The following is a 27,850-nucleotide window of genomic DNA, read 5'->3' as shown; positions in this document are numbered from 1 at the left end:
CATTGGTTGGAGCTTTGGTTGAGGTTTGAAGAACTCCTCCATATGGTTTCTTAAGATTTTCAACATCAAACCCCAACATGATTTGAGTTGGTAGGGGTGAGAAGGACGTCGTCCCCAGAGCCTCGGTCGTCCTGCCCCTGAAGAGGGTTTCTTTTCCTTTTTTGGCTGCGCTGGGCTTTCGTCACTGCCCTCAGACTTTGTCTTGCGGCGAGCGGGGCTGCTCTCTAGTGGTGATGCGCAGGCTTCTCCTTGCAGTGGGTTCTCTTATTGCAGAGCACGGGCTCTGGAGTGAGTGGAGCTTTAGTAGTCGTGACTCTTGGGCTCTAGGGCCTGGGCTCAGTAACTGTGGTGCTTGATGGGCGAGGAGTAGCTGTTGATATGGATTTTGTGACTGCTGTTTGAAAGAGGCTGACGGGGGACCTGGGAAGAGCAAGAAGAGGCCACTGTCCTGGGCAGAATGGCCAGCGTCTGCCCTGCCCGCCCAGTGTTCATCACACGGGTGCTCAGGGTGGTCCTGGGCCCTGGGCTGGAGTGTGTGTGCATATTCAGTGATATGCCACACACACACACACACACACACATACATATCTGTGGCCTCTCATTTCAGATCAGTGGGGTGAACCTAGAGTCTGAAGTCACCCTAACCCCACACTCACGGCAGCGTTCTTAAGGCGTTGCCCACCAGCTGGTAGGGTCCCACTCCATCTGCAAGGCCTCTTCAGCTCCTCTGACCACGGGCTTGCTTTCTGCCTTGAAATTATAAGAGCAAGTTAATTAAAGGGGTAGACAGATGTTATAAAAGAGAGGCATCAGCACTTGGTGACATCCTTCTGAAGCCTAGTTTCGAGGAGGGCTTATCCGTTACGGTTAGCATTTGAGCTGCCCCAGTTGTGGACTCAGCCAGCACAGGCCTCACATGTGCCATCCAGTAGGCAGCCACACGCCACACCCGGCTGTTTCAGTATAAGCTCATCAAGATGATACAAAAGGTTCAGTTGCTCAGCCACACTCGCCACATTTCGAGAAAGTTCTGTTGGACATGCTGATTTCCGTGTAGCTTTCAGAATTTGGTTTTTGTGGTTTTTGTTTGTGTAGTAATGTGAAATGGGAGGGGGGTGGTCTTTAAGGTGTGGTTCTGTTAAGGACTGTCAGAGGCATGAATTATGGGGCTGAGGTCATGGGCCTGGAGCCACATGGCCTGAGTCTGAATTCTGGTTTTCCCTGTCCTAGCAGTGTCATCTCTGTAGATTATTTCATCGCTCCATGCCTCAGTTTCCTCATCTGGAAAATGGGGGTAACACTATGTTTGATAGTCGTTGGGAGGATTAGAAACATCAGCACAAAAGGTGAAATGTTGATATAGCTACAGCGCTTAGAAGATGGCTTGGTGCAGGGCATTAGCTGAGTGCATGTGCCCTGTTCTTCATGTTGCTCTCGGGAGGTGTTGGAGAGATGTCTTGGCTCGTCGGGCTCCCCTTTGCGGCTCCCTCGGCATTTGGGACGCAGCTGGGAACAGGGTGTGCGGGGAGGTCAGCCCTGTGCCCTTTCCTGTGACCTCCACACTGGGTAGTCACTCAGGTCCTTGCCCAGCCGCCTGCACTCACGTCACGTACAGTTATAGGAAGCGTGGGTATGTGATCCAAGGTTACAGAAGAAAGAACAAATTCAGATGGAGCAGTGGCTGGGCAGATAGACAACTGTGGGCAGGTAGGTGGTGGCCGCCAGCCTGAGACTTTCTCCTGGAGGTAATGGGGGCCTTTGAAGAGCTTTGGGAGGGCAGTGACCTGAGACTCTGTCCTCTGCTCTGTTGACCCCTGGGGGGTGGGGTTGGAGGCGAGGAGTCTGATCAGAAGGCTGTGGCAGGGACTCCCCAGGAGAACACCCCTACCTCCTAATACAATTTCAGTCTCCACCCCAACCGGGAAGTACGCCCCGGGCCCCCACTTTCCTTAGGACCCCCGCATCTGAACTTTCTGGTGTCCACTCAGAGACTCTCCCCGTCCACCCAGTGTGGCAGACACTCTCTGTGGCCAGGCAGTTGTGTGGGACCCGCTGTGACCTGGCTGCCCCGGTGCAGAGTTGCCCTTGAACGCAAGTGTTGCTCTGAGCCACTGTCTGGCGGAGCCTTTGTGTGACCTTATCACTGAAGTGTCCTTCAGACTTACTCAGTATGTTTTGCGTCTAACGCGATTTCTAATTTTTTAAGAAGTCAGGCCTCAGCCAGATGGGACATCTTCACCCCCCTCCCTTTTTTTCTCGCTACATAAACCATGAAGGGGCTTATGTTCAAGTACAGCAGCCTGACCCAGGGAAGCAGGGTTTGTTCCAGTGTCAGAGGAGGCGGAGGGCGAGGGAGCCCTTTGGGGAGGTTTCCTGGGGTTGGGGGATGGGGGTTGACTGGGGAGGGGAGGAGAGAGGCTCGGCCTGTGCACAGCTTCGTTTTGTTCACGAAGTTGCTTCGCTCACTGTACATAAGGAGCCATCTGCGCTCCGTCCGTCAGGCGGTGGGTGCTGATGGGTGTCAGTCATCATCTTTGACCTGTGTCTTCCATCTCTGTGCTGGTGCCAGGCCCCTGGAGACAAAATGAGGGGGTTGGCCCCTTGTCTGACCTCTCGCGGTGGAACCGTGGGGGTCTTCTTCCCAAGGCCCGTTGGTGATCACTCGTCATCTTAACTAAACAGCCCTGGCCCCCAGTGCCTGTAGTTTACGTGGTCTACAGCAGAGGGGTGTAAAGCAGGTGCATCTGTCGGAACAGCCCCTGTGGTCACTGGCCCACGTCTCGTCTGTTAGTCCCGCCGGCTTGACCTTCTGGGCTGCTCCGCTTCCCTGCTCACCCTTACTGCTCCTCGACCTTTGCTCACACCCTGGGCGTCTCCCACCTGAGTGGTGACAGTGAGTCCCAGCTTGGTCCTCGGCCTCCTGTCTGGTCCCTTCTCCACGGATGTCCTCTGGCTCAGAGCTGGGTCTGGGTCTCTCTCCCTTCCAGGCCTCTGGTGGTGCCCACCTGAAGTCTGGGGAGCCCAGCGTGGCGTCCCAGGCCCCCTGGAGTCTGACCATCCTGTCCTGCAAGCTCAGCCTGCTCCTGCCCTGACCCCTCATCACAGTCCACCCTAGTGCTTCCTGAACACTCCTCTTCCTGCCTCCGCCCCCTCTCTCCCGTTCTGTTGACTGACTCTAGCTTCTCCCCAGATGTCACCTCCCATGTCGCACTGGCACCACCTGCTCTGAACACTCTCCCAGCCTCTAACGGTTCACGCCTCCTCACTACCAGCCTTGGCCTTTCTCATCTGTTCATTCAGCCCAATTCAGACCGGGCGTGTGCTCTCTGCCAAGTGGGTCACAGATGGAAAGGTGAAGGTCTTGCTGTCACAAGGGCCCGGAGTCCTCTGGGAGGGGGCAGTATCCTTGGTGCTCTTGTGTGCAAAGGTACAGAGTGAGCCACTGTAAACAGGAGATGTGTGTGCTGGGGCTCAAGGCCTGAGGGCCGCTGGCCTGGCAGATGGGCCTGGGAGAAGGTGTTCCAGGCAGAGAGAGGATGTGTGGAAAGGACAGAGAGGTTAGGGAGTGGGAAGTGGCTCTGGGTTGCCAAAGTCGGGGAGGTGGCTCAGGAAGGAAGTTATGGAAGATGAGTCTGCACTGGTCTCAGGGCCATGGACGCCCAGCGTTTGGATTTGCTCCTCAGCTTAGGGAACAGAGAGCCATTGCTTGAGTCCATTTTAATGATACTAAAAAACATTTGTATATGCAAAGGCAAAATCCGGAAAAATCATAGCAGACTGTCAACATCAATTATGTCTCTCCCAGGTAGCTCATGGAAGACTTTAGTTTTCAGTGTTATATCTTTCCCTTAATTTTTTTTTTTCTAACAGTAGGTGTATGTAGCTTTTAAATTCATCTAACTCCTCCCAGTTCTGTTTTGGAAAAAAAGAAACTTGAGGTAAGAATTCAATCTGAATCACTGGATATCAGTGTAGGAAGTAGTGCTAAATATCAGCTTATAACTAAATGCTGAATACACTTGTGAATACAGTGGTTTTAGCCACTGTGTAAGCCTGGAGTTGAGGAAGCTTTTAGATTCCGGCAAGGGAAGCTTCGTCAGAGAAGAGTGGGACTTGGCTGGAGCCTCAGAGGATGCTGACGTTCATGTAGCACTTTACAGCATGTGGGGTCAAAGGACAAAGTGTGCTGAGCGCTGACCTTGTGCCAAGCACTGCTGTGAGCACCTTCCTTGGGTCCCGTTATCCCGCCCTCCCAGCCACTCTTAGGGTAGGTACTGTGGTTGCTCCCGTAGTACAGATGAGGGAACTGAGGTCTGCAAAGACCAGAGAGCCTAACCAGGCTTCCGTTGGTCAAGAGGCCAGAGCCAGGATCAACAGCCCACCTGTCTGACTTCAGAGCCCGAGTTCTGACTCCATTTTAAAGATAAGAAAACTGAGGCCAAGAGAATTCACATAACTTGTCTGAGGTCACACAGCTAGTAAATTGGGGAGCCAGGTATGCACTCAGGATATTCTAAATAATCCATCTACTCACACTGATATTTCCTGATTCGAGTTCCAGGCTGTTGGAATCCCTGGCGTGGTGACAGGAGGCTGGAAGTTTCTGGCTCAGAGGGGTACATGAAACTCTTCCTACCAGGCCCCCTTCCTTGGAGATTCACGCACCACATAAACTTATCAAAGTAGAGGAACATCTCAGGTCTACTGGCCCTCCCTCTCCAGCAGGATTTAGTAACATCCACAGGTTTGCTCGGGCTTCCCTGCTGGCTCAGTGGTCAAGAATCTGCCTACCGAGACGCAGGAGACGAGGGTTCGATCCCTGAGTCGGGGAAGATCCCTTGGAGGAGGAAGTGGCAACCCACTGCAGTATTCTTGCCTGGGAAATCCCATGGACAGAGGGAGCCTGGCAGACTACAGTCCATGGGCTCGCAGAGTTGGACACAGCAGAGCCCCTGAGCACGCACACAGAGGTCTGCTCTGTAGACCGCCGCCCTCCCATCCTGTTTCAAGGAGCTGGGAGTGAAGCAGCTGTGTGGACAGCTCCCGCTCCTATGACCGGTGGAGTGCCAGCTCTCAGGTCTGGGGTTGAAAGTGTGTGGGGAAGAGTCTGGTTTCTTGGATGGATGTGGGGCTTTGTCTCTGACCCCTTTCTCATTTATTGACTCTTCCTGCTTTAGGATACCTGGAAGGACCTACTGAGTGTCCTGTTCGCCACCTCTGTAACATTTTGTTTCAGTAAATCATGGTTCATTGTTAATTGTTACCTTATTAAACCCACCCCATACTTGTTAAACTCAAATTATTCAATGCACACAATGCCACATTTCATACAATGGGTATTAAAAGTATCTGAGTGTCACCACCTGTTATTTTTCTGTGATACGTGTTATTTTTTATTTTTTTTAATTGTGGTAAAATATACCTACTTCCCTGGTGGCTCAGATGGTAAAGCCTCTGTCTACAATGCGGGAGACCCGGGTTCGAGCCCTGGGTTGGGAAGATACCCTGCAGAAGGAAATGGCAATCCACTCCAGTACAGTTGCCTGGAAAATCCCATGGACAGAGGAGCCTGGCAGGCTGCAGTCTATGGGGTCGCAAAGAGTCGGACACGACTGAGCTACTTCACTCACTTCATACATAACATGGGCTTCCCTGGTGGCTCAGAGGTTAAAGCGTCTGTCTGCAATGCAGGAGACCTGGGTTCGATCCCTGGGTCGGGAAGATCCCCTGGAGAAGGAAATGGCAACCCACTCCAGTACTCTTGCCTGGCGAATCCCATGGACAGAGGAGCCTGGTAGGCTATAGTCCATGGGGTCGCAAAGACTCAGACACGACTGAGCGACTTCGCTTTCACTATGTGTAACGTACTAGTTAGTATCTTACCATTTACAACTTTTAATTTTTTAAATTGAATGGAAGGTTCTTTAAATGCCATAGTCCTTTACAATTTTCAGAAGTTTCACACACATGACTTCATATAATCCCATGGCCCTTTTAGCCCCCTACCCTGATATTACCATTTAAGTGTACCGTCCCATAGCATTAAGGACATTCCCATTGTTGTACAGCCATCCCCAGAACTCTTTTAAATTTGTCACTGTCGTTTATTTGTTGTTTAGTTGCTAAGTTGTGTCCGACTCTTGAGACCCCATGGACTGTAGCCCGCCAGGCTCCTCTGTCCGTGGGATCTCCCAGGCAAGAATACTGGAGTAGATGGCCATTTTCTCCTCCAGGGGATCTTCCTGATCTGGGATCTCCCTGACCTGGGTCAAACCCGGGTCTCCTGCGTTGGCAGACAGATCCTTTACTGTTGAGTCACCAGGGAAGCTCAAATATTTTTTGAGCCCCTGCTGATTGAAGGTGCCAGGGACCTGGAGATGATTGAGACTCATGTGGAGGACGGATAGGAAAACCAGTGGTTACAGTTCACTGTGGCCAGAGTTGTGAGGGGCTCTGTCTGAGCTCGATCGCTGGGGGGCTTCTACACCTGGGGCAGGGCCGCGTTACCACCTCGTGCTGCAGGGCTCCCTCCTGGCTTCCTGTGGGCTCCGAGCTGGTTTTCTCACTGCATCACTTCCTGGAGCGGTGGTGCCGCCTCTGCTCCTGGGAGCCCCAGGGAGGATTCAGGGATGTGCCTGTCTGTGTCAGAGCCAAGTGCTCGAGCCACGCGGCTTGGGTGGCGGCAGGCGCGGGTGGGAGAAGGGCGCTGCCACCCAAGCCAGCGCTCCACCGAAGCCCCTATCAACGGTTTGCCCAAATATAGTCTCCTTGTCCTTCCACCCAGCATGCTGAAGCTAAATAGACGGTCTTCCAGCTGTGATTAGTCCCAAGTGCCTTCGCTCCACTTTACTGCTAAAAAAAAAAAAAAAAAAAGACCATGGTGACGTGGCCAAAGTCCCAGATGAGGGGCATGTGTAAAACCAAACAGATCGGAGAGGCCTGGCTCCAGGGTGCAATTGGTTCTGTGCATTTCCATGGAGATCTCCGGGAAGTGAAAGGCAGTCGTGGTGTTCTTGTGCGGGTTTATTAGGATGGTTCACTCCCAGGCTCTCCTTCTCCCGGAAAACAGACTGCTGGTGTGAGGCTCGGCTGTCCTTGCCATCCGGGTGGGCACCCCGTTTCCCAGCATCATGTTGCCAGGTCGTGCCGGGCTTGTACATACCCCAGAGCACGTACAGTTTGGGAGTGCAGGCGTTGCTTTCACACTGCCTGGTTCTTTACTGGCTCCTCCACGTCACTAATTTAAGATCCTCAACTGTGCCCCACATAAGCTCAGTAAAATGGGAATGAAAATGATTGTGCTTATCTCATGGAGTTTTTTGTGAGCTAATCACAGCTTGATATCAAGGACTCCATCGATGTTCATTATTCATGAATACTGATTAATTCTGTGACCATCACAAGCCATCATTAGGCAGCTGCTTTTCTGTTGTCTCTCATTTTCATATATATTTATATATCGTCCTGATGTATCGACGCCACACCAGACACACCATTTGCTGCCTGGGCCACCAAGACTGCTAAGAAAAGTGGAAGTGGGGTACGTTTGCTGAGGTTTTCTCCTTGGTGGGCTCTGAGCCCCCAGCCCATGGTTCACTGGGCTCCCTCAAGTGATCAAGCCTCAGAATTACCTCTCACCTCTTCCCCTTCTCAAAGATCCTGTGACTTCAGACCACTGTCTCCTTCTCCCCCTAGGAAGAAAACTCTGTGGTCCAATGAAGTGGAGATCTGCTGCCTGAACTATGTTATACTATGGTGTGGCCTGTCATGAGCTTCTCAGGTGGTAATCTGCCTGCCAGTGCAGGAGACCTGAGTTTCATCTCTGGGTCGGGAAGATGCCCTGGAGGAGGACATAGCAACCCACTCCAGTATTCTTGCCTAGAGAACCCCATTGACAGCTGTCCGTAGGGTCCCAGAGAGTCAGACACAACTTAGCGGCTGAGCACCCATGCACAGCCCATCATAGCGTTTTTTAAAGATAATATGGTATTTGCATTTTACCCATTGCTTTTATTGAATGACTTTCTTTGCTGTTTGAATGCCACTCTTATAAACAAATTTCTTCAAGCCCTCCCGCTTAGCACAGTTGATTTAAGTTTTACTCTGTTTGCTCAGTGTACGTGCGAGCTTAGTCATGTCCGACTCTTTGTGACCTCATGGACTGTAACCTGCCAGGTTCCCCTGTCCATGAATACCATAGTGGGTTGCCATTTCTTACTCCAGGGGATCTTCCTGACCCAGGGATCAAACTCCCGTCTCCTGTGTCTCCTGCATTGGCAGGCAGATTCTTTACCAGTGAGATACCTGGATACTGTGGTTTTTCATGATTGTAATAGAAATGCACAGACCAAATTCTGACCTTTCCCCCCAGGCAATGGTATATTGAAATATTTTGAGATGTTAGCATTTTTAAAAGTTGAGGTTGTTTCTGAATGCCTGCCAGTAAGGGATTGGTTAGATCAGTTGAAAATGGTGACATAAATCTATATGCACTGTCACAGAAAGCTGTCCATAGCCTATGGGTGTGTGTTTCTTTTTAAATCAGGTTATAGAATGTAATGTCATTGTGGTCCTCTCTAAAAACTTGGATTTGTGTTATTTTTATGAAAAGACAGCGGTAAGGATAATTATCAAGATACAGTCGATGGTTTTGTTTTCTATGTGTGGTACAACTGTAATTTTATTTTTTCCATGCTTCTATATATCATACATATATTTTTTTCAACGAAATACAGTTTTGCTAAGCAGAAAAGGCACATTAAGGCTGTTACCATTTTGGAGATGGAAAGATGGAAAGTTTGGATTGGTGCAGAGCCTGTTGCTTGGGGAACAGGAAAGATGAATGGCGAGAGGAGAATGGGGAAAGCAGCTGGAGGTGGAGTGGGAATTCCGGTGTGTTGGGCGGGGGAGCTGGGAGGGAGCTCCAGACGCTGCAGATATAAGCTCACGCCCTGGATCTTAGAGACGTCGTTCCCACCTGATGTAAATAAGAGTTTGCTTTTCTGAAGCCTTTTCTATTTTAAAGACAATATTTATTTGGCTACTCCAGATTTTTGGTTGTAGCGTGTGGGATCTAGTTCCCCTATGAGGGATTGAAGCTGAGTCCCCAGCATTGGGAGTGTAGGGTCTTAGCCACTGGATCACCAGGGAAATCTTTCTGAAGCCTTATGAAGAGAGGTTCAGAGGGTGAAACGGGGGTGTTTCAAGCCATTCAGAGAAGCGACTACAGACACATCAGGAAAAACGCAAGTCAGGGTGGACCCGAAGTGGAAATGAAACTTCTCAGTTTCAGTTATTAACCGAGCAAGTCACATGAACATGAATGAAAGGGCCTGTGGTGAAAATTTAAGCTTTTAGAAACAGCAATTGAAAATCTCAAGTTAAAGCCTAACACAGCAGGTCATCGTGGCCCAGTGTGGGGCTGTGGAAACCAGTCACCCTATCCATTTTGGGGCGAGACCCTCCCCACCTTGGCTTCCCGAGCACCTCCTTACCCTTCCAGGGTGGTGGGGGCAGGGCTGGACAGTACTCTCTGGGGGAGGGGTTCAGTGAAGGTACGGGTCTTGACTGCTGGAAGAATCTTTGGACCCACAGCGCCTTGCTCAATGCTAAGAGCCCGGGGCTGCTGACTCCACTTCCCTGCCCAGGTGTGTACCTACCTGCTGTTTGTGATGGTGGCTTTTGTGCATGCTCCGTCGCTTACTCGTGTCCGACTCTCTGTGACCTCGTGGACTGTAGCCCATCAAGCTCCTCTGTCCATGGGATTTCCAGCCAAAAATACTGTGGCCCTTTCCTCCTCGGGGGGATTTTCCCAACCCAGGGCTCGAACCTGAGTCTCCTGTGTCTCCTGCATTGGCAGGTGGATTCTTTACCACTGAGCCACTGCATCAACACATTATTTGTTAAACCTGATAGTGCAGAGGGAAGAGCGGGAGAAGGAACAGCCTTGGGGCTTTCTGTGGTTTCCTATCGAAAAGATACACAGAAAATGATAAATGGCAAAGCAGCGGTAACAAATTGGAAGAAAAATGGCTGCTGATGACTTACTGAGTGTGTGATGTGCCCAGCCTTGTGCTGGATTGGCCCTTCCCTGTCAGCAGCTCTCTTCAGTACGTCCTGTTGTCTCTCCATACACAGAGCACTCTAAGCAGCTCCTTCAGAGTTGCTGAAGGCAGGACTGGGATTTAACACCATCTTTCTGAGTTCAGAATCCAGGCTCTTCACTGCCATGCTCCCCTGCATCTCAGCATGGGCTTCGGGGTGAGGCAAGGAAGCAGTGTGGGCACGGACGGCAGGAGGGGAAGTCTGGGGAAGGGGCGGCCAGAGCTGGCCCTCGAAGGGAAATCGAGGCAGAGACACAAATGGAAGGCAGAACGGAGGGCTGATCTTCCAGGCAAGAGAAGTCATGCAGAGAACTGAAGGGAGCCGTTAATAGATGAAATGCTGTAGAAGTTTCTAGGCTGAGTAGGCTGGGGAAATGGTAGGCTAAACAGGTTTCTTTGCTGCAGGACTTATCAGAGTCTTTAATGGAGCATAATGAGTCTTGTATACCTGCACCCCAAACGTATTTGTTGCCCTTGGAGAGTATTTCATGCAGTGATATTCTAGAATATTCTCTAGGGTATCCAGGGCTATTGTACTGAGTTTGGGGAGTTGTGGTAATCAAGGGCGGAGAGGGAAGGAGGTTCAGGAATGTCAGATGGAAGGGTTAGACGTTTTCCTGTAAGCAGTGGGGGTCTTGGAAGAGCATGGCTGTTCAGCTAGGATGGCCAGAGAAGAGAAGGAAGACAGTCCTGAGGCAGAGACTCCAGTTAGAACCCTCTTCTGTAGGCTGGTGAGAGGTGAGGTTGTGAGCGGAAATAGTGGATGTAATTACATAATAAAGCCAACAGGTGACTGTAAGGGCCATGGGAGTCCTTGACTGCAGCCTGGGACATGGGCAGATATGGGCCTGTCTCTTGGGTACCAGCTTTTGAAATAAAGATGCGTAGTGTGAATTTTGGCATGCCGAATGGGGTCAGTGGCATGCTGTTTAGGTAAAGATGGAGGAGCGTCCCCCAGGAGAAAGATCTGAGTAGGAAAAGTAGATTTGAGTGTCACTGGCTTCGAGGCAGCCACTGGGGCAGGATTTCTAAAGGACCAACAAGGGCTGAGCCTTGAACCCTGCACCTGGGGGTGAGTCTCTGTCCTGGAAGCGTCTGTGTGTGGAGGAATCCGAGGGAGCAAAGGGACTGCAGGGAAAAACCCTTTGGAAGAGGTGACTCCCCAGGCCTTGTGGGCGGTGGCTTGTAGCCTGAGGCTCCACAGCCGCTTTGTGGCTGAGCTTCTAAGAACAGTCAGCTGCGTCCTCCGGGTGCTGTTTTCCTTGTGTTCTGCAGGGCTGCCTGCCTCTTCTGCTTAGTGATAAATATCACGTCAGGGTTAGATATTTACAGGTGCTTCACGGAGGGCTGCTTTCCTGGGTCGGGAAGATCTCCTGGGTCGGGAAGATCTCCTGGGTCGGGAAGATCCCCTGGAGGAGGGCACTGCAACCTACTCCAGTATTCTTGCCTGGAGAATCCCATGGCCAGAGGAGCCTGGCAGGCTACAGTCTGTGGGTTTGCAAAGGATCAGACACGGCTGAGCGTGTGCGCACACAGGAGGGCTGCAGGCGGCTTCCTGTCAGGTGTGTCCCCCAGGACTTTGGACTTGGGTCACTTCTTGTCCCCCGCACCCTCTGCCAGGTGGCGGAAGGACGTGAGGGTCTTGTGGTCCCACCCAGCGATCCATGTCCCCTGAATCCTTGCCTTCTGGACTTCACCTGGGGGAGCCTGAAGTCTCCGTATTTGAGGCTGGGGCCCTGCGTGGCCCAGGGCCTGCTTGTCAGCACGTGGCTTGGGTTTCCGTGTTAACGTTCCCAAATCGGGATCACAGAGGATCGAGTGTCGTGCTGGCTGGTCATGCCGAGCCTTCTGGAGCAGCCAGCTGCAGAACTTTCAAAGGGCCGCATGTAACTTGCGCAGGAGATGTGGAAGGGGTGGGGGCACCGAGATGGGGACAAAGAAGCCAGTTTGTGAAAGGGAAAAAATAAATGAGCATAACAGCTCTGGGCCATTGGGTGGGGTACGGCAGGACACTTGGGCACTATGCAACCCCTTTCCTCTTCCCTTCGGATTTTTCCCCTTCCAGAGCCGCCTTTAGTCAGAGCCTTAGTGACCCCTGCAGACCCCCTCTGGGTAAATACAGCCCCTGCCTCCCACCCCTCCACTCATTATGCATTCCTTTAATCCGGCCCATCTCCAGGTTGCCAGCTGGCAGAGACTCAGCGGATTCCAAACCCCAGCTGGTGCCGGAGTGTTTACACGGGGAAGCTTGGCAGACAGCTTGCCCCCAGGCTGCTCAGCTGGAGGAAAAGGTGGAAGGACGTCCCAGAGCTGAGGCCTGGTTTGTCTGCAGGCTCTCCCTTCCCCACCACCTCCCAGGCCTGCTCTGTCCCTGAAAAGGAAAAGGGGAAAAAATCCCCCCATGTCTGAGGAGGTGTTGGGCTGAGGTCTCCCTGGCTTACCCCTTCCACCCACTTGGAGCCTAAATAGGCCGAGAGCCTTTCACTTGCCTGCTGGAGCAGATGAGATTATTATTTCAAAGCTGTTATTTGTCAGTATAAAGTCAGTCTCCAGAGTGGATGTGACTTTCCAAAATCAGTGCTGGAAGCTCTGTGATCAAATATTCCTGAAGCCAAACTTGGGGTTCCTTCCTGCAGCCTGAGGGCAGTGGTGTCCTCGGAAAAGGCCCCTGAACACGCAGGTCGCTGGTCTGAAGCGGGGGCTTGTGTTGTCAACAGTGTGTGAGAAGCCAGTCCCAAGGCATCTTGCCCAGGGGAAGTGGTTTCTGCTGGTTGTCAGCATCGCTGGTCATTGGAACTCGGAGCAGCTGTCTGTCCGCCTTCCCGTTAGTTTCCTGGTTAATGCTCCCAGCATACATAGATGGGAGAGGATTCGAATGATGTGATATGCCCTGTTGCCAGCAGTTGTATAGATGAAGTTAATTATTGTCACGTGGTATTAGTAGTAAGCCTTTTATTTGAAGAGCATAACAGTTTCAGTCCAGGTCCCAGTGGAAACAGATGAGGTGATTGAAGGTGCTGTTAACACAGGTGGAGACAGACAGGATGAGGGGAAATGGACAATGGTAAACCGCCCCAGGGCTTTCGATCATGGAAGGTGGCCCCAAATCTGAAGAGACGGAGGATGGAGTGGGTGCAGAAGTTGTGCTGTGAGGGAGAGAGGGAGGAAGAGGGAGAGCTGGTGGCCGTGGGAGCTGTGGCTGAAGGAGGGGGCTGGACCTTTGGTATGTGATCGAGTCACTGCCACGTCACCCGGGGGGAGGGCACCAGGCAGTAGCACCTCCTGGTGTCCTCTCACCTCCTGTGGACTCAGATGAAGCCAGGACTCCAAGAAGCCCACTGATGCACTCGGTAAAGGTCGTCACGCCCTCTGCTCTGGGTCCAGGGCAGGATGGAGACTCAGCCAGACCAGTAGCACTTGCACATTCTCTTCTATCTCCTGTTTGATTCCTTCCTCCTTTGTGCCTGTGAGCAGTCGGAAAGGGGGGCAAAGGCACACTGGTACTCCTGAAATACTGCAAACTCTGACGACAGCCTTTTGGGGCAGATGTTTCCTGATTGCAATAATTCAAATCCTAGAACATGTTTACTGTAAGCTACTGACTACCCTGATTGATCTCTGGGGAGACCAGGATCGCCCTGGCTCTTGAACCAGTTCAGATAATGCTCAGGTACTGCTTCAACCCATTTCCTTCTCTGCCACTGCTCTGCACCCTTGGCCTCTGGGACCAAGAAGAGGTTCCAGTGGAACGTACATGGGATTCTTATCATGTGTCCAGTTAACCACTGGCCTTGGAATATCAGTATGCAACAGGAAAATACTTCCTTGATGGCTTCATGTGGAGAAGCTCAGACTCACTAGACCGTTAAATAACTGATAAAATTTAATTGGCAAACTGAAATGCAGGATGGTCTGTCAAGTTTTGTGTCTGGAAGTAGAGTTCGGATTTTTATGTGACAGTGTTGCCTCCCTAATTGAGGGAAGCAATTATTTTTTCATCTGTGCTTGGCTCTTTTGGGAAGCAAGATGTTGAAATGCCCATGATGTGGGAATGGACAGCATTCCATGGGTGAATTCAGTAGGTAAAAAGTCGACTTTGGAGCCAGGTTGCTTTTAGAATGAATGAATGAATGCTTGAATGAATGAATGCGAACTTTAAGGGGTCTGAGGGCCAGATTTCCCTTCCTTTTCCTGTTTTAGACTAGCTTCTTTGAAACACATGGTATTCGGCAGATCTGAATTGACCCACACAGTAGATGCCCCCAAAGTTGCCCACACAGATGCCCCCCAAAGTTGCCCACACAGATGCCCTCCAAAGCTGCCCCACACAGTAGATTCCCCCAAAGTTGCCCCACACGGTAGGTGCCCCCCCCAAAGCTGCCCCACACAGTAGATCCCCCTGAAGCCACCCCACACCGTAGATCCACCTCCCCGCCCCACCCCACCAAAGCCGCCCTTGTGTGCTGAGCTGGCTGGCTCCATCTGGATCCTCCCGCACTGTCTCAGCACAGTTGTGTCTCATCTCAGCACAGTTGTGTCTCTTCTCACCCTTGCCCCTCCCCTCTACTTATCCACAATCTGTACATCTTTCTGGCTGAGCTCACGCCCTCCCAGGAGTCTTCCCCAAGGAGATCCATAGGCTGCAAGCCCAGAGCACTTGCTGCTATTTACAGAGTCGCTCCTTTGTACCAAGGACCCTCAGGGTGCAAAGATGAATAAAGCCACAGTCTCTGCCCCAGATAGTAGAAGGACCCCCACTTGTCCTTTGTCTCGTCATGTCCTGATTCACGGCATCTTTTCTTGTCTCACAAATAACTTCGCGTGCGACAGAATCTCTGTCGTTAAGTTTTCAGGCTCATTGTTCAGGGGTGCATGTGGCTAAGAGTCCACACGTCACAGTCTGATAGATCTGGGGTTCCAGTCCCATTTCTGGGGCTTATTAGTTGTGTGCCTCTGGGCAACCCTCCTAAGCTCTTTGAGCCTCACTTGTTCTGTATAATAGGGCTTGTGCGAGGATTAAATAAGATAATTTCTGTTAAGTGTTTACAGCGATTCCCGGCACATGGTCGGAGGATAGTAAGTAGAGGCAGTGTTCGTAGCAGCAGGAGTTTCTACAACAGAAGGTTAAATGGGGTGATCCTGTTTGCTGTTTACCACGGGACCCAGCATTTAATGAGATCTCACACATTCATTGTTGTTCCTTACAGGCTTGTTGAGGGTTACGTGAGGTAATCACATAAAACGCCTCAACCTGGCCCAGCTGGCAGTAAATGTTCAGTGAAGGGCGGTCAGTTTTACCACTGCTGAAATTAAGGAGTTGCACTGGATTGACAGCCTGTAGCTTCTGGTTTTGGTCTCTGAGCTTTTGAGAGAAGGAAGTAGATCTTAGAAATTTTTGTGTCTCCAGTAGCATTGTGCCTTGCACAAAGCATGCACTCAGTAAATATTTTGTGATTGATTTTATATTTGTAAAAGCTTTACCTGTTCTTTAACTTTTCAGATTTTCCGCTTCTAAGCAGAGGTATGTTTCTGGGGAGTGAGAGTGTCTTTCCTACCAGCCTGATTTACATGCGTGCACACACACATACACGCTTCTCTTGCTTTCCTTGACCCAGCCGTTAGAACGCCCGGTGTGGCCACTATAAGATCCAGGAGAAGGCCCCAGAATCCCGCCTGCGGCTGTGGTGGGCAACGTGGACCCCGGCCTCAGCCAGACCTTATCTGTGTGTCTGAGGGTTCTGATTCCGAGCCCCATCGCTCCGACCAAGAGACAGTGAAGGCTGATGGAATGATGGGAAGTTGGAAGCCTCCTGGTGGTCCTCTGGCCAGCACCCTAACAGTTCCCCCCGGAACTGGTGGAACAGCTGTCCTCCTGTGAGTCCATGCAGGCGGCCCCGCCTCTCCCTCTCAGGCCACTCCTGAAGGTGAACTGATGGCCTCAGAGAGTGGCCGTGCAATGCTGGGCCAGAGGAAGTGACTGACAGGCCAAAATGTTTCCCAACCCTGTTGAGCGTGATGGTGCGGGGGTGTTGTTATAATTTTGGTTTTGCTCCCCCACCACATCCTCCCCAGTCCTCTTGACTTCTTGTTTCCCGTTGAATTACATCAGTTCAAGGCATACTGAATAAGCATCTTCTCGGATCTGAACAGGTGTCAGAACTTCAGAGGCAGCAGCAATCTTGTGGAGCTGCCCATGGCCGGTGCTCCCTCAGCCACCCCTCTTCTGCAGTCCTGGATCTCATTTCCTCAAGAGATCCCCCCTGAGTAGATGTATTCCTTCCAGCTCCCCCGTTTTCTGCGTATCTAGTCACTTCACCTCCCGTAGACTTTCTCCTGACCACACGGAGGTTTGAGAACTCTTCCATCCCTCCCTGACCTCCTGGCCACCGGAACAAGCAGTCCAGACCTGTCTCCCCTTCTCTGTACGTTTCACGCTCATCCCATGCACCAGCTTCGGCCACCTCCTTTTCTGCAACATTATACTCAGCAGATAATGACTTTATGACCTTCCCGTCCCCAAATCTGATAGACTCTTCATGTACTCATTCATTCAGCAAATATTTATTGGGGTCCCAGTGTGTACTGAGCTCTGTTCCAGCTGCTCTGGATCCATCAGAAGAAAAAAAGACCACGGCCCCCTGCAGCAAGAATCTCCATCCCAGGCTGGCTGGTCCTCCCTGGAGCCCAGACTCCTCCTGATGGCCTATCCCCTGGCTGCTGTTCCTTCTGCCTCTCCTGTGGGTCCTTCTCAGCCCCCCTCCCTTTCCCTCCCCGACCCAGCCCTGGACCACCGCTGTCTTCTCTCTCAGCTGATGACCCCACCACCCGCCCAGCATTCCGCATTACCATTCTAACACCAAGCACATCTTCCTGTCCGTTTCCTGAACCAGATGGGAACATCGCTGTTGGATACTCCATCTGAATTCACTGCGCCATCGAATCTTCTGAAAATGACCCACACTGCCTGTGTCTGTGGCCATCACCTTCGTTCAGGTCTGCGTTATCCTTCCTTCCAAACTGGTTTCCTGCCCCCCAGCCTTCCCCAGCCCCTCCTCTGTGCCCCGAGCAGGTATGCTCTCTGCAATGGAGACCTCATTGTGTTCTCCCCTGCTTAAAGCCTCCCGCAGGGAGCAAAAAGTCCAGTTTTTATACCCACTATAGAGGGTCCTTCATGGGACCTGGTTCTTGCCAGCCTTCTAGCTTCATCGCTTCCCACACACAGACCATTCATTTCCCCAGAGTCATATTTTTCTGGTGTCTCTGAGAGCGTGCAACCCGCTTCCTGCCTGCCTTTGGCCTGTCCATCCCTTCAGTTTTTCACTGCAGGCAGAGCTGCCCTGTGGTCTCCAGAACTGCTGTGTGTACCCTCTGAAAATGACGAGGTTGTGTTGTGAGCTTTTCCACGCTGTTTTATCTGGCTGGGCTCCAGGTTTGGGCAGTGCCTTTCCCGCCTGGGATGGTGTTTGGGGTGGGGGTGTTCTTGTGTCTGGGAGTTGAGGGGGCAAAGCTTAGAGAGGTGGGGTAGGGTACCTGTGGTGTCCTGGGATCCAGGAGGGGGCCTGATTCCTTTGTAGGCACTAAGGAGTCCCAGAGGACTGTGGAGTGGGCCTGTGGTGTTTTCAGGGAGGCCGATCCTGGTCTTTCCCAGTGCAGTCTGGGAAGAGGGTGAGACCGCACTCAGGCCTGCTCTTTGACCTGCTCTCTGCAGCCCATGGTCTGGGCTCCTGCCTTAGTGGGGGCAGAGCAGTGGCTGCAGCATTGCCCCCCTCGAGGCCTTGGCAGGGAGGCCCCCCCTTTGTGTGTGCCTGTTTGCACCTCCCCTCCTCCACCTTTGCTGTGTGGTTGATGGCTCTGTGTGGAGTTCATCCGTGCTTCTCAGCCAAAACTTAAGGTCACTGGTGTCCCCAGCGGTTCCTGATCCTTCAGAGGGACATAAGTCCCTCTGAAATACAGTTGCCCAGTTTCGCCCCTGGCCCTTGCTCCAAGGCCTGGATTCACCAGCAGGTAGTCGGGGGTTTGCACACTGGATGTTGGATGAGGGTGCCTGCCGCCGCCTGTCTGCCTCTGAGGACCTGCCCTGAGTTCAGCCTCGGTCCAACCTCTCCCTCTGAGGTGTGGTTTTCTTCCTGGGCCTCCTTCACCTATGTGAGGTCACAGGCAGCCTCCTGGGCTGCTGAGAAACTGAGATGGAAGCTGGCCTCCCCAGCAGAGAAAAAGCACCACCCATTTTTAGATCTCATTTAAAAAACCGCTTTGAATTAGTAAAGTGAGATTTTGGACTAACATGTATTGCTTTATCTGAGTGTGTGTGTGTGTATCTTGGAATATAGCATGTAGCCTAGATATTAGTGTTTGCCTGGGCTCTGTTTATTCTGTTTAGGCGAACGGAGGGACTCTTGTGGCAGAGTGTGGGTAGTGTCTACCTCAAGTGGTGCCTTGGGGGTTAGGATTGTGTATTCTGTCTGTCTGTAGCACATTTTTCTGGGAACTCTTGCCTTTCATGTTGTTTTCCTTCTCCACTTTGAAGAAGATTTGGAACATCCCTCTGTGAATATTATTTGCAGACACACAAGGGATGTTTGAGTGCCTGGTGTTTTTCATTCACCTTGATGGCCTAGATTTAATTCACCTGAACCAAGTCATCATCCATGAAGTTCTCTCAGGTGCCCTCCTGCGGGTGGTCTTCGGCAGGCCTTCCTGGACTCGAGCTGGGTAGGCTGGGGGCCGCCCAGAGCAGGGTATAATGCATGCGCAGTGAGCGCGGGAAAGAGCGGTGGTTCAGAGGTGCGGTGCGCAGAGCAGTGCTCGGCTGGCCTCGACTGTGGAGGGTAAGGCGCTGCCTGCAGTTAGGTGGCATCACAGGGGACCCGCTGGAACCCGCGAGACCAAGACGACAGACAACGCACATCCTCAATTGCAGAGGAACGGCCGATTGTAAGAGCTCACTTATTTGCCTTTTTGCCCTCGTTAGCTCAGTTCGCGTGTGGGTGGAGGTGGACAGCCTGAGTCAGGGCCTCTCTTCGCGGCGGGCCGACTGGAGCCCAAGAGGAATCCGAGGGTTCCCACGGGAATCAGGCCTCGTCTGCGGGACCCGGAGAAGCTTCATCGCTCTCCCCATTTCCCTTCTCTAGCAAGCCCCGCTCCCCACGCCTGGCTCACGTTTTAAGTAGGTAACTTTCCAGACGGTGGAAAATCATTTAAAAGGGTAGCCTTCGACCCTGGTCTTCCCCGCTCTTTCCTTCCTTCATTGTAAACAAGCAAATGAAGGCAGATCCACCTGGGCCCCGCCCGGTTCCCCCGCCCCCCACCCTCAGCGAATAATCCTTCTACTTCCTCCAAACAGGAGGAAATGCCACGAGCTCCTTGGGGCCGATTCTTGCTGGCAGCCACTGGTGATGGTGGCCAGTGGATAGTGACTGGCTGCTGCGGACACATGTGCCTTCAGGATTGCCCCCTCCCTGTGTGTCCCGCCTTATGGAGCTAAAGCTTCTCTAGAAACTGCAGCTCGGTGGACGCTGTGATATATTGGTGCCAGAGTTCCTTTTCTGCAGTCAAGTCTAAGATGTTAATCTGAACCCTCCCCCCAAAATCACTTGGAGCCTAAAATTCTACACTCCACAACCCTTTCTTTTTTCTGTGTTGATTTTTACTTTAAAGATGATACTTGCATCTGAACAAGTAGCTTTTGCTCATAAAAATAGTTTGTTCTCACTCATGAATGTGCTCTGGGAATATCCGCAGAGAATCTGAACTCTGCCTGCAAGAGAAGCACATTTTAGGTACATTGGCATGCTAGAAAGGTATTCTGTGTACACACTTCCTTATTCTGTTATTTTTAAATTTTGAATGACTAAGTGCTGCTTTGAGCATCCTGGGTGGCTCAGAGGTAAAGAATCCTCCTGCCAGTGCAGGAGACTCAAGGTCAGACCCTTGGTTGGAAAGATCCCTTGGAGAAGGAAATGGCAACCCACTCCTGTATTTTTGCCTGGAGAATCCCATGGACAGAGGAACCTGGCGGGCTACAGTCCACTGGGTCCCCAAAGAGTTGGACACAACTGAGTGACTAAACAACAACAACAAGGCCCTTCTTTATTTTTATATAGTTTTTAGCTTCTGTGAGGAACGGTTTCTGAGTATGCTGACCCACCCAAATAAGGGGAGAGCTGCTGAGGATGAACGGGAGGGTGAAGTATGTAATCAACTAAGATTAATTAAAATATTGGCTCAGGGCTCTTTCGGGGAGGGAGCAGATGAGAGTGTTTATATATAAAGGCCTCCAGAGAAGAAATATAATTACACAGGATGTAGGTATTTCATCTAAGGCTGTCTGTAAGGCACATAGTGGGTCGAATTCCTTCTGTACAAGCATAGGTTGCATAAATATGCAGTCTTAAGGTTATCAGTCAGTTGCGGCTGTAAAGTGGAAAGAGCTGACCTTAGACCACCTCCTGTGTTTTAGTACTGGATTAACTTCAAATTCAGTTTTCACATGTATCTTTTTTTTTTTTTCTTTCTGTTTTTGAATAGCTCATCTTGGGAATTCCCTCGCTGTCCTGTGGTTAGAACTCAGTTCTTTCACTGCCAAGGGCTGGGGTTCAGTCACTGGTCAGAGAAGTAAGATCCTGCAAGCCGCTCAGCATGGCCAAAAAAATTTAAAAGCTCAACTTCAAAATTTTAGAAATGGTTTAAGTGGCCCTTTCTAAATTCCTCTTGATCCCAATATAAAGTTTAGAGCTTGGAATTAATGAATGTCCTGGAGCCCCTGCTATCATTGTATCATGGCTGCTCTGATGATGGGTTTTTCTCATGAATATACAGTGTCATTTTTTTCATTTGATATAGGACTATGATCATGACTGTTAACAGAGTCTTTTCAGCACAATGAACACAGGCTTGTAGAGAATCTGTTGTGTGTGTTTGAGTAGCTTTTGCCTTGTTCTTACATTAAGGCGGTTTTTCAGGTGAGAAAACTGAATCTCCAGGTGTTTATAAAAGCCACACGGAAGGGACCATCAGCAACCTGCCCCTGACTGCCGGCACTCAGCCCTCCCTGCCAGCCCCTGCTCATCCAGATGGAAACTTTGAGAAAGCAAGTGTGAAGAGCGTCTTTGTCTCAGCTGTATCTGCCTTTTATTGAGTGGCAGAGGGGCTTCGAACCTCACCGAGTCCCAGCCATATTACAGTGCATGTAGGTGACCAGCTGGACTCACTCTAGGAGAGAAAGGCTAAAAGACTAAAAACACTCATCAGTTGAGCATGACTTATTTACTTTTTCTTGCAGTTTTTTTAAAACTGAAGTATAGTTGCTGTACAATATCATGTAACTTACAGGTGTACAATATACTGATTCACAATTGTAAATGTTACAGTTATTATAAAATACTGGCTATATCCCCCATGTTGTACACTGTGTACCTGTAGCTTACTTTATACATAACTGTACCTCTTAATCCCCTACTCCTATATTGCCCCTCCCCCCACCTACTGGTAACCACTAGTTTTTCTGTATCTGTGAGGGGTGTGAGTTTTAAATGTTTTTCTGACTAAAATTTTTCTGTGCACCACCTGGGCAGGAAGATGCAAGAGCAGTTTTGGGAAATTCTAAGTGGAGATCATGTGGCTTCGGAGAGCAGGCTGGGGCATGAGAAGGGGACAGGTCACTTGGCTCACTTGTGCTCCTGAGGAGCTGGCTGTGAGCATCCCTCCCCAGAGGTTCCAGGTTGGCTGCATGGGCTGTGGTTCAGCCCCTGGGTGGGTGAGCTTCATTTGGAGCAGGACCCCTCCCATCTCCTGTCCTTGGTGGTGAGTCCTGCAGTGCAGCCCCATTCAAGGACCAGTGTGTGGATATGGCCAAGAAATAAACAATAAACCAAACTGAAGGTCAAATACTGCTTACCAGGAAAGCCAGGGGACTGCCTTCGTTGCATCTCTCCTCTCTTATCTCTGCTGTCCAGACATCAGCTTGCAGTGGAAGAGAGCAGACTGGGGCACTGGGAAGCCCAGGTGTGCGTGGTAGGTGGGCCTGGCAGGTGGACCCAGGAGGCCTTGTTTTCTTGCTCTGGGTTACAGGTGACACCTGGGCCTCGCCTTCTCACCATGCAAATACAGTAGTAGAGTTTACACTCCGCAAGCTGTCAGCTTGAAACTGGTTTTTAAATTTGTGTGTGTGTGTGTTTGGTTTGCTGGGTGTTTCTTAGTGTGCAGGATTTTCTGTAGTTGTGGTTCTCTGGCTTCTCCTTGGAGTGGTTTCTCCTGTGGTGGAGCGCGGGCTCTAGACCTCAGTAGTTGCGGCTCCCAGGCTCTAGAGCGCAGGATGAGGAGTTATGGTGCACGGGGTTAGTTGCTCGGAAGCATGTGGGATCTTCCCGGACCAGGGATCAAACCTGTGTCTTCTGCATTGGCAGGCGGATTCTTTACCACTCAGCCACCAAGGTAGGCCAAGGCTATGTTTTTAGCATTGATGTAAGTGGAACCAGGAAATAACTTTTTGGAGCTGAAGGTGGAGAGAGGACCTTTAAGGACATGCATTCTTATACCTAATCCTTTCTATGCTTATCTGTAAAATGGGAATATTATGAGTATCTGCCTCACAGGGTCGTTGTGAGAATTACGGGAAATAGTTTCTGTGAAGCCCTTAGAACCACGCATCGCACTGAGTAAGCCCTAACATTCGCCGCCATTGTTGTTCATGGATAAACAGACGGGTCCAGAGAGGTGAAATGTCTTGCCAGAGGTCACCCACACCAGGACTGGGACTGGAGTCCCAAGTCCATTATGCTTCGCTGGAGGCAGCTGTTTTACTGGCATCCTTGTCTCAATGCAACTGAGAGCTCAGATTCGTGTGCCCCTAATAGAACACAGAATGACATTTTTAGTAGATTCCTATTTCTTAGCCCTCTGTGTTAACGAAGCCAGCCAGTGCTGGCACAGGGGGGTTTGTTGGCTGTTTCATCCTTGTTCTGAAGTTGGGAGAAGTTTGGAGTGAAGCTTTGGAGTGCCAGAAGACCTCAGAAGTTTCTTGTGCTGGAAAAGTAGAGCTGCCTTTTTTGTGTGCTGGAAAAGTAGAGTTGCTTTTGGCGGGGCCGTCTTTTTTGTTTTCTTAATTAATGGATGTGATCAATCTAGGAGCTGATGATCCTCTTCCTTCCGACGACTTTGAGAAAGCTTAAGGCCAAATTTCTGGGGGCCTTAAGCCAATGAGACTTTCTGAAGTGAGTTTTTGTGGATCAGCCTCATCACTGCTCCTTTGCCTTCAATATATATTTTTTGGTCATCCTCTCCTCCTATTTTATGTCATCATTCTATTTTATGTGCCATGTTGTATGTCTCCTAAATTTGTTGTTGAAATGCATTAAAAAAAAAAAATCAAATTGTTGCCTTTTCTGCTTGTAAACTTGTGAAGTCTTGGTGGACCGGGGACCTCTCTGTGGCTCAGGTGTAGTCTCTTTGTCGTCAAAGCAGAGAAAATACGTTATCTTGCTGAGGCGTGTAACGTGGAGGCAAGCTTGGCTGCCGCAGACAAGGATGCATGGCTTGAAATGGTTTCTGCTGTTATGACCAGGGGCGTAGGGATGGAAAAATACAGGAATCTCAAAACTTTTTGCCTTAAGCAGAGTCCCAGATCCTTTCCTCTTAGAATCATGTTTAGAAAGCATCTGTTAAACTTTTGTCTGTGGTTACTAAATACTATAGCTTCTTGCAGTATTCGCTCATCAAATAGGCATTTATGAGAGATCTACTACATGCCCAGCACTGGGAAGGACCCCAGGGAGAGAGAGGGGACATGCGCAGGGGAATGAGGGCAGAGGACAAGCCGAGGGTCAAGTGACAAAGTAGCAGCACCTCCCCTGCTTAATCAGGTCTGCATTTAACAAGCGCTTGCTCATTGCAGGCTGTTTCTAGGCACTGTTGCCGCAGTAGATTGAAGATAATCAAAGTAAGACCCCTCCTCTTACAGACTTTACATCCCAGTGAAGAGAGAGTTTAAAAACAAGGAAGGATAAGCCCTATAAAGCTGGCTGCTTATCAAGGATGAAGTTTATGGTGTGTAAATTACACCCCAATGAAAGTTAAAGAGAAAACCTTTCGGGTTCACCCCAGAACAGATTACCCTCACTCTTGGCACCTCTCACGTGTGCACTGCTGCTGTGTTCTGATGTGGACCTGTGACCCCAGCGCCCCACCTCCAGGCGACTTTGCGGTGTCTGTGGACACGCTCAGGGTGGTGGGGTGTGTGGCTCACTCGACAAGCACGTCCCGGATGGAGGGGAACCTGGTGACGCTCTGCCGTCCCGATCCAGCTCCTGCCGTGAGCGAGTGGCCTTCTTGCTGTCTGTTTAGTGCCACAGTCTTGCATCTTCATGGCTTTCGTTGGTGACTTAGCTGCTCACAGTGACCCTCACATGGGGTGCCAGGGTGCCATCTGGGCATCTCGAGCATGGAGAGGCCGGGATGGGCCTGGTGGAGAACGTGCATGTGTTAGAGAAGCTTCCGCAGGCTCAAGCCACAAGCTCCGGGTTCATGTTTCAACAGTGTGTTCCATGCAGCTTCTCTCAAAGGGAACACGTGTAAACCAAGGTTACATATTGATCACTTGATGGAAGTGTGCTCAGAGGCCTGTAGGAGTCTGATCCGCTGTCCCCTAGGAGCAGTGAGTGGTCCACTGTTGCTGTGATCACAGTGATTTTGCAGAACAGCAGTAACAAGAATTGCCTGGGTATGCAGGGCTAGGCCGAGGGCATTGGTACAGGCCATATACCAGATTGCTGTCGTCCCTAAAGCAAAGTGGGATAATCCATCCACCAGTTAGAGGCTAATGCTCTGGGTGTTAACTCCTGTGTCAGTAGCTGTTTCCCTTAATTCAGGGTACAGCTTCTTGTGTAGGACAGCATTCCTTCACATACCATTTTTGTGGATGTGTGTATTGGGGCTAATTGAGATAGAAACACAGCTTTTTCTTTAAAGTATAGTTGATTTACAATGTGGCGTTTCAGGTGTACAGCCAAGTGATTCAGTTATATGTATTTATTCCTTTTTCAGATTTTCCATGATAGGTTGTTCTTTTTCATATTTTTTCCATCATGGTTTATCACAGGATATTGAATATAGTTCCCTGTGCTGTACAGCAGGTCCTTGTTGTTTATCTGTCTTATATACTGCCATTTGTAAGTGCTAATACCATACTCCTAATTTATCCCCCACCCCCAGCTTTCCCCTTTGGTAACCATAAGTTTGTGTTCTAGGTCTAAAAGCACAGCTTTTTAATTAGTTTAAAATAGACTTTCTGCCGGTTACACTTTGTGCTTTTAACCAGTTAAGCCAGTGGCATGCTTAGTTCTACCTTGTCTGTGTTTTCTACTTGTATATCCCTGTTGATTTGTTTGTGCCCTTTATTGTCATTTTCTAAAATTTTTTTTCAATGAAAAGAAAAAAACGTCCATCTGTATACACTTCCACAGAGAGGCCATTTTATTTGGCCAAACTTTTCAGCCTAAAACTTTAGGGGTGACCCCGTGGGAAACAGTAATGAAAAGGCCTAGTATTTATAGAAAGTTTTTTTATTATATAGCCACTTATCTCTGTGTTGCCATTAGTAAAGAAAAAGTCAAGCTACACATTTTGTGTCACCATACTTGGAATACTTTCACGATGCTGAATGTTTTTGGGCCTTGGTCTGTACATTCCTGCGACAACCATTTGATTAACCGAGCTAAGAAAGTGACTTAAACAGTGCTTAATAAGTTCTTTTACTAAGTAAGTCAAGGAGATAGACAAATACCATGTAGTATTGGTGTATGTGAATATATTGCCTATATGTGAAATCTAAAATATACAAACAAATTTGTTTACAAAACAGACAGACATGGAAAACAAATTTATGGTTACCAAAGGGAAAAGCTAGGGGGGCAGGGAGGGATAAATTAAGAGTTTGGGATTAGCAGATGCAAGCTACTATATACCAAATAAATAGCAAGGTCCTACTGTATAGCACAGGGAGCTATACTCAATATCCTGGAATAAACATAGTGGAAAATATGAAAAATATATGTGTGTATAACTGAATTTGGTGCACTGGAGCTGTACACCAGAAATGAATGCTACATTGTAAATCAACTATACTTCAATTAAGAAAAAATTGGGGGGAAAAAAGTTTAAAAGCTCTTTTAAAATTTCTTTACTCTAAATTTAATCCCTTGTGTCAAGTGGTATAAACACAGCCTAAGTTATGATGTCAGAGTAAAATGAAATTAATTCCAAGTGGATAGATGCATAGGAAAGCTCTCAGAAAACTGACCCCACCCAAGTGGGGAGAGAGGAAAACCGAGAATGTAGAGTGAATATTCAGCTCTTGGTTTTACATTTCTGAATTGTTTCAGTTTTTAAAGTATGTGTGTTTCTCTTAAAGTTAAAAATTGACCTATGGAGGACACAGAAACTGGCCAGAGAGACGTGCTTTGCAAGACTGGGGAGGGTGGATCTCCCATGAGGGGCTCCCAGGCCAGGCTGCACCTGGCCTGCTTTGGGGAGCCTGGTGGGTTGCTGACACTCCCAAGCTGTAGGGTTAACTGGGGGTGGTCCAGGAATCGAGATTCTAGAAGCTCCCCCAGAGGTTCGAACATGCCGCCTGGGTTGGACCCCAATGCTGTTACTCGTGAGACTCTGATATATCTGAGGATGGACTCAGCCAACTTTGAGGGACTGCCTGGGGGTTCCTACAGTTGCTGTGAGTCACTGCTTCAGGGCAGAGCTTCAGGAACCCCAGCAGGAGAGTCTGGCAGGCACGTGGCACTGACCAGGTTTTCCTCCATCGCCGCCCAAGATTCAGAGCCCGGGAGAGGGTGTCTGATGCGTTGGGGAGAGCGTCTGCCCCCTCCATCCTTCCAGGAGGACGGGGGTCATCACAACTCAGGTGGGGAGAGGTATCTCTTCAGGAAATGTTGGTGCCATTGGGCAGGGGCTAGGGGGTCCTGGTCAGCCAGAACCACACTGAGGTCCACTTCAGCCCGCCAGCTTAAAAGGCGAGTGTATTTCTTGGGTGACACGGGAGGAGACTGTGCCTTAAGCACACAGCGTTTGGTTGAGGGGCCATAGGGCGTCCTTCAGCCATCTCCCTGCTGTTTCTGCCACAGAAACCCGTGTTCTCCCACACCCACGGGGCACCCTTCACATCTTTCTGTTTAGAGGCAAACCAGTAACTCTGCTGATGAAGTGTCCCCAGGGGCCTGCCTGGAAAGGCCTGGGGTCCGGCTACCCCACACCTGGCCTCTGCACCTGCTCCAGAAACATCAGCACATCAGAAACATCTGGGGAGCTTTAAATGACACTGACAGCTGGGCCGTCGCTGCCGCCACTTCCTCCCCCAGACCAGCCAGGGCACCGCAAATACCCTGCCTTTTACAGACAGGGGAAGTGAGACTCCAGGTGTAAGATCGTAGCTCCTGGTTGCAAGGTAGGCAAATGCAGAGGCAGCGTCTGAGCCCAGGAGTCGGTTCTAGAGTCCAAGCGTCGAATCCCCTCATCTTACAGTCTCTCCCCTGCAGGCTGAACCTCAAGAGGACTGAGTGGGCTGTTAATAACCCAGGTGACAGCCACGGTTTTATCACAGCACCACTGAGATTTGAAAGGCAGCTTTCGAAATGAACAGACCAACAGTAGGGGTGTTGTGTCCTACCACCCCCCGAGTAGAGAAGATGTGAAATTAGCAGCTGGAGTTCTCTGTTTCTGAGGCTCAGGTTTAGATTTGGGGG

At 50.2% G+C, this 27,850-nt stretch overlaps 1 protein-coding gene across 7 annotated transcripts in view; it reads left to right on the top strand.

The window, feature by feature from the left end:
* Positions 1–27,850, top strand: part of TRAM2 (translocation associated membrane protein 2) — a 68,334-nt gene that overhangs the window by 7,019 nt on the left and 33,465 nt on the right. The window contains exons 1-2 of one of the 7 annotated variants that reach the window (XM_060403723.1): positions 18,777–19,037; positions 21,065–21,291. The exons of 2 other annotated variants lie outside the window; for them this stretch is intronic. The gene's annotated coding sequence lies outside the window, so the exon portion shown is untranslated. Of the gene's footprint in view, positions 1–16,993; positions 17,097–18,776; positions 27,685–27,850 lie in introns of those variants that run through there. 4 more of the 7 variants (XM_060403722.1, XM_042237344.2, XM_042237346.2 and 1 more) reach the window with 4 other exon arrangements.

The sequence above is a fragment of the Ovis aries genome, chromosome 20 (genome assembly GCF_016772045.2).
Source record: "Ovis aries strain OAR_USU_Benz2616 breed Rambouillet chromosome 20, ARS-UI_Ramb_v3.0, whole genome shotgun sequence".
Classification (NCBI taxonomy): domain Eukaryota; kingdom Metazoa; phylum Chordata; class Mammalia; order Artiodactyla; family Bovidae; genus Ovis; species Ovis aries.
The sequence above is the reverse complement of the archived record's forward strand: the minus strand, read 5'-3'. Positions and strand labels throughout refer to the sequence as shown.